Source organism: Gorilla gorilla, chromosome 8 (genome assembly GCF_029281585.2).
Source record: "Gorilla gorilla gorilla isolate KB3781 chromosome 8, NHGRI_mGorGor1-v2.1_pri, whole genome shotgun sequence".
Taxonomy (NCBI): Eukaryota; Metazoa; Chordata; class Mammalia; order Primates; family Hominidae; genus Gorilla; species Gorilla gorilla.
Genome location: NC_073232.2, coordinates 86,035,659 through 86,047,326, shown reverse-complemented (window position 1 = coordinate 86,047,326; position 11,668 = coordinate 86,035,659). Strand labels below are relative to the sequence as shown.

At 43.1% G+C, this 11,668-nt stretch overlaps 1 long non-coding RNA gene across 1 annotated transcript in view; it reads left to right on the top strand.

The window, feature by feature from the left end:
- Positions 1-11,668, top strand: part of LOC134759219 (uncharacterized) — a 121,751-nt gene that overhangs the window by 98,876 nt on the left and 11,207 nt on the right. The window lies entirely within an intron of this gene.

The following is an 11,668-nucleotide window of genomic DNA, read 5'->3' as shown; positions in this document are numbered from 1 at the left end:
CATGCTTAAATAAAAGACATCCATGGACAAGTATGTGCACCTCAGTTATGAAGGTAGTACTCTGCAACGGGGTCTAAGTGGTGTTTCTTACCTTGTAATTGCAATCTGAGGACTTGAGTGGGGTTCTAGAATCTGGGACTGTCCTTGGGCCCTGCTTAATTTATCAGCAACACCTCAAGCCTCACAAAGAGAAGGCCGCATTTCTGGTTGCTGTGGTCTGATTGGCAGCGAATTATCTCTCTGATCTCGATTTTTTTTTTAGGAGGGAGCCCACATGGGAATCTTATTAGGCTGCGCTTTTTTATGTGTGTGGGAGGCCCTTCTCTTCTTCCCTTTTTAAATTCTGATCAACAAGCCATTCAAGGCTGTCTCATTATCAAACCCTCACTGCCCTGGAAGTTAAGGAAGGTGGAAGAGGAGGCGTAGCAAAGTGAGGGCCTTGGTCTGAATTTGGCTGGCAGACATTTCAGCTGGCCCTAACAAACGATGTTTAAAATAATCTGAGACAATGTTTAAAAACCAATGATCTGCTATGAAAATCTGGATTTGGGGTGTCTCTTTAAATAAAAATATCAGAAAATCTGGCTGCACTGAGCCCAAATTCTCAGTGGCAAGAATAATCAGGGGCTGACTGATCTCTGTGCATTTTAGAGCAGCTACACATTCTCTCTCTCAGCCTCCCGGCACCATATGCATTGGAGTTTGCAACCCTTTTTGAGAAGGAAATAATAAAAGCCACTAAACCACATCTCCACTAGAGTTCATGTATTGTATTATTTACTACAAATATTTATTGAACCCAACTCTATGCCAGGGTCAATTTTATTTTACTTTTTATTTTTATTTCACTTTTTATTTTTATTTCAATAGTTTTTGGGGTACAGGTGGTTTTTGGTTATGTGAATAAATTCTTTGGGGGTGATTTCTGAGATTTTGGTGTACCCATCACCCAAATAGTGTACACTATACCCAGTATGTAGCCTTTTATCTTTCAATCCCCTCCCATCTTCCCACCTGATTCCCCAAAGTCCATTATATCATTCTTATGCCATTGCATCTTCATAGCTTAGCTCCCATTTATAAGTGAGAACATACAATATTTGGTTTTCCATTCCTGAGTTACTTCACTTAGAATAATGGCTTCCAGCTCCATCCAAGTTGCTGCAAAAGACATTATTTCATTCCTTTTAATGGCTGAGTAGTATTCCATGGTGTATATATACTACATTTTCTTTATCCATTTGGTTGATGGGCACTTAGATTGGTTCCATATCTTTCAATTGTGAATTGTGCTGCAATAAACGTGCATGTGCATTTATCTTTTTCATATAATGACTTCTTTTTTTTTGGGTAGATACCCAGTAGGATTGCTGGATTGAATGGTAGTTCTACTTTTAGTTCTTCAAGGAATCTCCATACTGTTTTCCATAGTGGTTATACTAGTTTGCATTCCCGTCAGTCATGTAAAAGTGTTCATCAGGGTCAGTTTTAATATGAACCCGTTCATGACATTGAACACTCGTTCATCAAACATTTTTTACGGTAGCACTATTCTAGGCACTGAGGGCGCAGGGGTAGACAAAGCAAAGGAGATCTCTGCTTTTGTGAAACTCATGTTTCTGCACGCAGCTCATCAGTGCGCTTCAAGTCTCTCACCCTCTGTCTACTTGCCTCATTTCCTACCACTTCCTTCAAGGTTTCGAGGCTTTTGGGGCATCAACCATTCATAAATGGCTTGGTCCAAGCCTGCAGAGCTTGTGAATGGCAGCCTCAGGCTCAGACTTAGCCCACCTGATTCCTGCGCTCACAGTCTATGCTCTCACCACTGCATCTGCCAGAGATTGACAAGGTACCTGAGCTTCTGTCAATCGAGGCTGTAGAGAAATATTTTCAGTGGCTTGTTTACAAAATTTCCTCTTTTGACAGCATGGCTGGCTGAATAACAGTCCTCCAAAGATGTCAACACTCTACTCCCTGGAACCTGTGAATATGTTACCTTATGTGGCAGAGACACTCTGTAGATGGGATTCATTTAAGGATCTTGAGTTGGGGAGACGATTCTGGATTGCCTGGGTAGGCCCCATGTAGTCACAAGGGCTCTTACAAGAGAGAGACAGGAGGTCATATGGGAAAGAAGACTCTGCCCTATTGGCTTTAAAGATGAAGAAAGGCGGGCAAGAGTTGAAAGATGCAGGTGGTCACTAGGAGCTGGAAAAGGAAAGGAGAGAAATACTCCCCTGGAAACTCCAAAAGGAACCCAGCCTTGCAGACCCATTTTAGACTTTTTTTTTTTGAGATGGGATCTCACTCTGTTGACCAGGCTAGAGTGCACTGGTGTGATCATAGCTTACTGCAGCCTCAAACTCCTGGCCTCAGATGATTCTGCCACCCCATCCGCCTCAGCCTCTCGAGTAGCTGGGGCATCAGTGTATGCCACCACATTGGGCTAATTTTTTTTTTTTTAATTTTGTAGAGATGGGGTCTCACCATTTTGCCCAGGCTGGTCTCAAACTCCTGGCCTCAAGTGATCTTCCTGCTGTGGCCTCCCAAAGTACTGGGATTACATGCATGAGCCACCATGCCAGGCCTCCATTTTAGACCTCTGACCTCCCGAATCAGAAGAGAGTATATCTGTGTTGCTTAAAGTCACTACGTTGGGGGTAATTTGTTACAGCAGCAATAGGAAACTAACCAGTGTAGCAGAAAGGTTTCCTCATCTGTGGAACGTGAGCTTTGGGCCAGTTTATTCTCAAGGCCTTTCTGGTCTGTGTTCTAGGTCCACTGGGTTGGGGTCTTCAGCAGCAGATAGGATCAATCAAGGCCCACAGTACTGACTGGGCATGTTTGGAGCTTCTGAAGCTCCCGGTCCCTAGGATCACAGGCATTCACCTAGTGAACAAATGCTTTTGGTGATCAGTCAAAAATGCAACCAGCATTTTACTGGCAGGGTCTTAAAAGCACATGACTCATTCAGAAATACAACATTTGGTCGATGGATATGTCAGACTTTCAGGTAAATTTAATCAATGAACAACCACTCTTTTATTTTCCTCCAAACCAGGATTTCCTATTACATTTCATTCCATTAGCTTTGATATAAAGTGGTAGTTGATAGCAAGCCATATCGACAAGCCCTCCCAGGTATAATGTAGTAGTTACCTTAAATCACTTATTCACCACATGATTCATGGCACACAGAGGAACAGGTCATCACTGAGTCTTTAAATATAAAGCTAACGTAACAGAACACTCAAAATCTTTAATGTCTGTGATTTAATCCACCTTAAATAATTAGAAGGCATGTGATGGCCTCTTCGCATCTTGAATCATAACCAACAGAGTATTTGTTCTTACTATGATAAAGGGTAACAGGCAGGTGCTTTCAGCGGGTGGGGGTGGAGGGGGTGACAGTGCCTGATTTTGGAAAGCCAGCCCCCTGTGGGCTTCACAGTGAGAATTCACTCCCACTTGGCACAGTTGTCTTTCTTTGATGCAAGGGATGCTGCAAATCATTTTAGATCAACAAACATTTCTTGATCAACTACTAAATGTAGAAAGGCTAGACATTAGGGGTATAAAGCTGAATAGGGCTAGATCTATACCCCAAAGAAAGGAATTCAGTATAGCAAAGAGATATCTGCACTCCCATGTTTACTGCAGGACTATTCACAATAGCCAAGATTTGGAAATAACCTAAGTGTCCATCAACAGTCAAATGGATAAAGAAAATGTGGTACATATACACAATGGAATATTATTTAGCCATAAAAGGAAGGAAATCTTGTCATTTGCAAAAACACAGATGGAACTGAAGGACATTATGTTAAGTGAAATAAGCCAGGCAGAGAAAGACCAGCTTCGTATATTCTGACTTATTTGTGGGAGCTAAAAATTAAAACAATTGAACTCATGGAGCTGGAGAGTAGAAGGATGGCTTCCAGACGCTGGGAAGTATGGTGGGGAACTGGGGTGGTTAATGGATACAAAAAATAGAATGAAGAAGATCTACTATTTGATAGCACCATAGGTTGATTATAGTCAATAATCATTTAATTATACATTTAAAAATAACTAAAATAATTTAATTGCACATTTTAAAATAACTGGGCATGGTGGCTCATGCCTGTAATCCCAGCACTTTGGGAGGCCGAGGTGGGAGGATCACCTGAGGTCAAGAGTTCGAGACCAGCCTAGCCAACATGGTGAAACCCCTGTCTTTACTAAAAATACAAAAAAAAAAAAAAATTAGTCAGGCATGGTGGCGGGCACCTGCAATCCCAGCTACTCAGGAGGCTGAGGCAGGAGAATCACTTGAACCCAGAAGGTGGAGGTTGCAGTGAGCCAAGATTGAGCCACTGTACTCCATCATTGGCGACAGAGTGAGACTGTCTCAAAAAAAATAAAATAAAATAAAGTAAAAACCAGAAGAGTGTAATTAGAATGTCTGTAATACAAAGAAATGATAAATGCTGGAGGTGATGGATACTCCATTGACCCTGATGTGATTATTACACATTGAATGCCTGCATCAAAATATCTCATGTAACTCATAAATATACACACCTATTATGTACCCACAAATACATATTTTAAAAATTTGTAAATAGATGAACGAGACTCAGACCCTGCCCTGGAGGATCCTCAGTCTCAAAAGGGAGAGTAGAAGTTATGATTCTGGTAATGTTTCTCAAGTTTTTGCATTATTTTCTCACTGATGAGTTATTTTGGTTTAGAAATATGGCTGATGAGAAAGCTAATAGTGATTTAGGAAGGAAGCTTCTAGGAGTTCTGTGTGCACAGCAGGGTCACAAAACAGATTTTGGGATTGGAGAAGGAAGCTGACCTGGAGGTTTTTTTCTGGTTGCTGGAAGGTGCTTGGGGAGAGGAATTGTAAAGTTAGCAGAACCTGGTCGCTTGAGTCTAGGAGAATGTTTCCTGGTGGCCTTTGCATGGTATTGTATTACTGTTGGGCAACGTGCAGTTGGAGAATCTGAGAAGGAATTAAATGAGAACAATAGAAAATCCAGCTATACATGAAAAACTGAGGTAGGCACACTTTGAGAGTGAAATGCAAACATGTCACAAGGGAAAACAAGGCAGATCTCTGTCAGCCACAGAGCAAAGGAGATGCTTGAATTCCCCCAGGTTTTGCTTTTCTGAAGCACATGAGGATGGAGCAATTTGACCTAACCTCATTCCTATATGTAAAGAGTACATTAACTCTTTGGGCATGTCACATGAGCAATCTTCCCATGAAGTAAATGCTCAGTATTGGTGAGAACACGGAGATACGAAACAGCTCAGTCCTTCATTGGCCTCCTTTCCTTGCCAGGTGATATGGTTTGGCTGTGTCCCCACCCAAATCTCATCTTGAATTGTAGCTCCCATAATTCCCACGTGCTGCGACAGGGAACCGGTGGGAGATCATTGAATCATGGAGGTGGCTTCCCCCATACTGTTCTCATGGTAGTGAATAAGTCTCATGAGATCTGATGGCTTTATAAGGAGAAACCCCTTTCGCTTGGTGAGATGTGCCATTCGTCTTCTGCCATGACTGTGAGGCCTCCTTAGCCATGTGGAACTGGGAGTCCATTAAACCTCTTTTCCTTTATAAATTACTCAGTCTCTGGTATGTCTTTGTCAGCAGCCTGAAAATGAACTAATACACAAGGGCTTGTTAGAGTCCTAGACCAGTGGCCCACCTATAAGCTGCAATAGCATTTTGTGTGTAAGGCATAGTACTTGGTACTATGGGGTTGATGAGGTTAAGAGGCAGGCTCTGCTCTGGAGGAGTCTGCAGTCCACCTGGAGTTGGGAGGGGGGCTGCCCATCCCTGGAAAGATAATCATACATTCTGAAACCAAAATACCCATCAAAGTTTACAAACTATCAGGCCTGTAATAGTTGAGGTGAGGACAGAGGGCTCAGGAAAGCCTTCGTGGAAGAAGTAGCCATTGGGCTGGATTTTGAAAGGATAAACCAGATAACTAGGAAATAACTTGGGCTGATAACTGGGAGAACTCTGAGTGCTCTTTTCTGCATGTGATTTGCATACCATTGTTTACTGGTACATAGCACAGTGTTGCAAAACAAGCCCAGAATCAATCTTTTTCCCCTAAAACCATAAATAGTTGTGCTATGCATGTCTTTGTATATGACTTTTTTTTTTAAAGATACATAATCTTGAAGTAAGATAGGTCAGAATTCAAACCACAAATCCCAGCTCTGCTATTTCCTACCACTGTGGACAGGGCAGTAAATGTCCCTGAGCCTCAGATTCTCCATTTATAAAATAGGGTAATACTGATCTCAATATCTTGTTAAATTACATTTAGCCTAAAGCTGCCTCTTTACATATTTTAACTCTGGCCTCAAGGTTTCTCTGTACATAGTGAACTGTAACCTAACTGGATGTGTAAACATTCTGTAACCTATTCATGTTTTGGTCAATCAAACATGGCCAACTGTTCAAACTGTGTCCAAATAAGGCAACTGTCAAGTTGTAACCAATCTGGTTGGTTCTCTACCTCACTTACATTTTCTGTCCTTCACTTTCCTTTTTCTATACATAAATCTTCTTCCACCACATGGCTGCTTTGGAGCCTCTCTGAGCCTACTCTGGTTTGGAGCTGCCTGGTTCATTAATTGTTTTTTGCTCAGTTAAACTCTTGTTAAATTAATTCATCTAAGGTTTTTCTTTTAACAATGTTTTTATAAAGATTAAAATGAAAAAATATGTAAGGTGCCTAACTCAGTCTGAAAATTATAGTCTGTTTGATTAAGTAGCTATAACAAAGACTCCCAAAGCTACAGCATTTAAGAAATAGAGGACCAGACATGGTGGCTCACAGCTGTAATCCCAGCACTTCAGGAGGCCGAGGCAGGTGGATCACCTGAGGTCAGGAGTTCGAGACTAGCCTGGCCAACATGGTGAAACCCCGTCTCTACTAAAAATACAAAAATTAGCCGGGCATGGTGGCACATGCCTGTAATCCCATCCACTTGGGAGGCTAAGGCAGGAGAATCACTTGAACCCGGGAGGCAGAGGTTGCAGTGAGCCGAGATCGTGCCATTGCACTCCAGCCTGGGCAAGAAGAACAAAACTCCATCTCAAAAAAAAAAAAAAAATAGAGATGTTCATTTTTGTCTCATGTTAATAACAATGATTTGAGTTGGTGGGGTATCTCACTTTATTAAGTTTATCAGGGACCATGATCCTTTCATCTTGTTCTTCTGTCGTTTCCCAGGGAAGAGATATACAAATGATGGCTCCCAGATTGTTTTTGCAAATAAAGTTTTATTGGCACCCAGCCACACTCATTTGTTAACATACTGTCTACAGTTGCTTTAACAGGTAGAGTTGAGGAGTTGCAACAAAAACCAAATGGACCCCAAAGCCAAAAGTATTTACTATCTGCAACTTTTATTGTTTATTATTTTTTATTTTTTGAGACAGGGTCTTGCTCTGTGGCCCAGGCTGGAGTGCAGTTGCATGATCTTGGCTCACTGCAACCTCTGCCTCCCAGGTTCAAGCCATTCTCCCACCTCAGCCTGCCAGGTAGCTGGGACTACCGGTACGTGTCACCACGTCTGGCTAATTTTTGTATTTTTAGTAGAGACAGGGTTTCACCATGTTGGCCAGGCTGGTCTCAAACACCCAACCACAGGTGATCTGCCCACCTCGGCCTCCTAAAGTGCTGTGATTACAGGCGTGAGCCACCACACCCAGCCACTTTCTACATCTTTAGTAGAGTTTGCTGGCCGAGGCTTTGTTATGGGTTAGTCCGTGTTTCAGCTCACTAGGAAGAAGGGCAGCAATTTCCTTTCAGCGTGGAAGTTGCATACATGACATCAGCTCACCCTTCATTGGTGAGAACTTAGTCACGTGGTCATACTTAGCTGCCAGGTAGCCAGGATATGCAGTGTGGCCTTGGGCAGTGATATGCCCAGCTCTAATCATATCACTTTGAAAGATGGGAAGAATTAATTCTGGTACAAACCAACAGTGTCTGCCACATTTGTCCTCAGTGTGAGCTCCCTTTCCTTTTCCCAAGTGTCAGACTACCCAAAAAAATCCACAGTTCTAGTTCCTTCACTGCAGTACCCTCTAGCTTCTGCTCCTGGCTTTCTTGAGTGTCTCTGTTGTTGCTTCCTATCTCTAATGTCACCCAGTTCTCATTCAATCTTAGCAAGTCCGGTTGACCTTTTAAAAAAACAGCCCTATGATTTATGACAGGGTTTTTCAACGCTGGCACTTCACATGAAATTCTTTGTTTTAGGAGCTGTCTTGGGCAATGTAGAAGGTTGAGTCGCATCCCTGCCTACGGCCCAGTGGATTCCAGTAGCATCCCCCTGTTATGATGACCAAAAATGCCTCCAGACATTACCAAATGTCCCTGAGGGGACAAAATTCCCTGTGGTTGAGAGTCACTGACTTACAGGTGGATGGGATCACTACCTTTTGTCCCACCATGTTTTTAATGGTCACCAACATTTTGGTTCAAAGAGAATTCCTCCTTTATAATGATAAGCCTCTCTTGGTTTTACAAAGCAATGCTATTTGACTAAATTTAGCTTCTTAGGTATTGAGTCTGTATTTCTAGATGTGAAGCTTTTTAACTCTGAGGAGCTCTAGGTAATTATTTCACCCAAATAATCCTATGAACACTAGAATCTATTCTAAAATATCAGATCTAGGCTATGGATCAGGGGAGACTTTGAGGCAGAGAGAAGAGAAGCTGTTTAATTTAGGAGGCAAAAAGTAGGGGCAGGAGGAAGAGAAGCTCATTGAGAAATAGTAAAAAAAAAGGACTTACTGGAATGTTGTATTCATGGGCAAGAAAATGCCAATTCATTTTACAGTGTGCTACATGATATTCCAGGCCTCGAACTTCAGGATGCATTAAAATCACTTGGCACTCTTGTTCAAATGTGTTTAACCCACCTCCAGAGATTCTAGTTCAGTTGATCTGGTGGCAGGAGGTGGGGGTGGGATGGGCAGAAATGGAAATTCTGATGCCATTGATCCAATTTTTAAAAATACTGTCTTAGACTAACTTTTCAGAAATGTTTAAAAATGTTTCTATGTTCATTTAAATAATAGCTGTCAATTGTGTTTGAGGAATCACACCAGCATGAGTAGTTTATTTTGTCACTTAGCCCAGGTTCTAATTCATGGCATCTATGCCAAGTGAGGAACAAAGTGGGGCTTTGTTAATTGCCTGCCAATACCTTGTTTCCCAGCACAGAACTCTCTAGAAGCTGGATTGCACCATGTGCTTTAGGCTGGAGCTAATGTTTGGCCTTTTATTTCCTCTTCTCTGGATTTCTGCCTATTTTATCTCTTGTCCTTCCCTCCAAAATAAATGAGAGGCAGGGCCCTGCTACCGTAGCACCAGGCAAAGTCTATTGGTTACACCCTCCAGTGACCTAGGAAAGGGAGCAGGACAGAGAGGGACCATTTTGGGTTGTAAAGATAAAAATTGGAACCAAAGGCAACAAGCCTCAAGTAGTTAATGAGGAACCTTAAAATGATGAGAAAGAGTTTTTTGAAAGTTAAATTAGTGACTCTAATGAATTCACTTTAGCATGTGATGCCTAATCTCATTCTTGCCTGGTATCAGTGACCAGCGCCCACCAGTCAAGGCTCCTTTGCCCATGGCGAGGGCAGTTTTTGGGCCAGCCAGACTCCCCTTGACACCAGAGAGGAGAGGCCAGGCCTCCTGTCCCGAGGTGGAAGCCAGTCCTGTTCTTCCTGTTGCTTGGGCAGTTGGAATCCAGAGTGCACAAGAGAAGATAAAAGTCATGCTTTGCAAGGGAACTGATCTTTAACACAGCAACCTTGGCTGATGAAGCTTGGGTTTTCACAAAGGAGATCTGCCTACTCCTCAGGGTTGGTGCAAGCAAGAGGGCAGAAAAAGAATCTAAAATGTGGACAGGGCAGGCCATGGTGGCTCACACCTGTAATCCCAGCACTTTGGGAGGCCGAGTCAGGCAGATCAATTAAGCCCAGCAGTTCGATACCAGCCTGGCCAACATGGTGAAACCCTGTCTCTACAAAAAATACAACAATTAGCCAGGCGTGGTGGCAGACGCCTGTAATCCCAGCTACCTGGGAGGCTCAGGCACGAGAATTGCCTGAACCAAGGAGGTGGAGGTCACAGTGGGCCAAGATCACACCACTGCACTCCAGCCTGGGCAACAGAGTGAGACCCTGTCTCAAAAATAAATAAAATAAAATGAAATGTGAACAGGAGTTGGCTCCTGTAGAGACCAAGTCCGAAATCAGATGCAGGGGAATGAGAACCTGACCTTCAACTCTTTCTCCTTGCTTTTACTCCTTTTCTCCCTTTCTCCTTCTTTTTCCCTCCTTCCTCCATCTCTTCTGTTTTTTTTTTTCTTTTTAAAGACCAAAGACAAATTTTTCATATAGACCAACCTTAAGACAAGCTCAAGGAAGTAGCATTGTTCACACCTCTCCTTTTCTTCTTGTTCTGATATGGCCCCAATCTAGCTTGGGTTCAGTGTTACCCCCTCATTTTGATACTTACACACTGTTTCTCTATCTCTCTCCCTTCTTTCCTTTCATCCTTCCTTCCTACCTTCCTTCCTTCCTTCCTACCTTCCTTCCTTCCTTCCTTCCTTCTTCCCTCACTCCCTCCCTAGCTCTTTCCTTCCTCTCTCTCCTTCTCTCTTTCTTTCTCTCACCCTCTTTCTCTTTATCTCTCTCTCTTTCTCTTTCTTTCTTGATAGGATCTTGCTATATTGCCCAGGCTGGTCTCGAACCCCTGGCCTCAAGTGATCCTCCTGCTTCAGCCTCCCAAAGCATTGGGATTACAGGCATAAATCACCATGCCTGACTCTTACACACTCTGATAACAGCAACTGTTACTGAGCTGAGCACATAGTAGGAGACTTGTAAAAGCACAGAGTCAGTCAAATGCATACAGGCTGTCTCAAGTTGAAGCAGCTGTGTCCCAGAGGATTACTCAATGCTAAATTTCTTCTGTCCTATGTATACATTCTCTCTTGCTCCCACTTGCTTTGATCACCCACCCATCCTCAGAGATGTGTGTCCACCTGATCTGCCTGGCTCTGGCATTTTTATGAGGTGGTTGTGTTCTGACGGTGATCATGGCCCTGGTTCTAACTCTGCCTCATCCTCCCCATAGTGAGCCAGCTTTTCCCTCCCACCCTGCCCTCATAGCCTCTGGATTTGCGTTGATGTGCTTATCTCTGGGCTGAGAGCTGATTTGGTCTTCCCTGGCTACAGGGCTGAAGTAGGGCTGGTTGATACAGAGGTGCTCGGTCTGTCCTTAAGACCAGGGATGGTGTGTTAGTTTCCTTGGACTGCCGTAACAAAGAACCATGAACTGAGCAGCTTCAACAACAGACATTCATTGTCTGAAAGTTCTGGAGGCTCCAAGTCCAAGATCAAGCTGTTGCAGGATTGTAGGCTGTGAGGTAGAATCTATTCTCGGCTAATTTCTTGGCTTCTGGCACTTTGCTGGTGATCTTTGGGGTTCCTTTTCTTATAGAAGCATCACCCCAGTCTCTGCCCTCATATTCACATGGCCTTCTCCCTGGGTGCGTGTCTGTGTCCAAATTTCCCCTTTTGATAAGGACACTAATCATGTGGGATGAGGGGCACATCCTACTCATGTGTGAT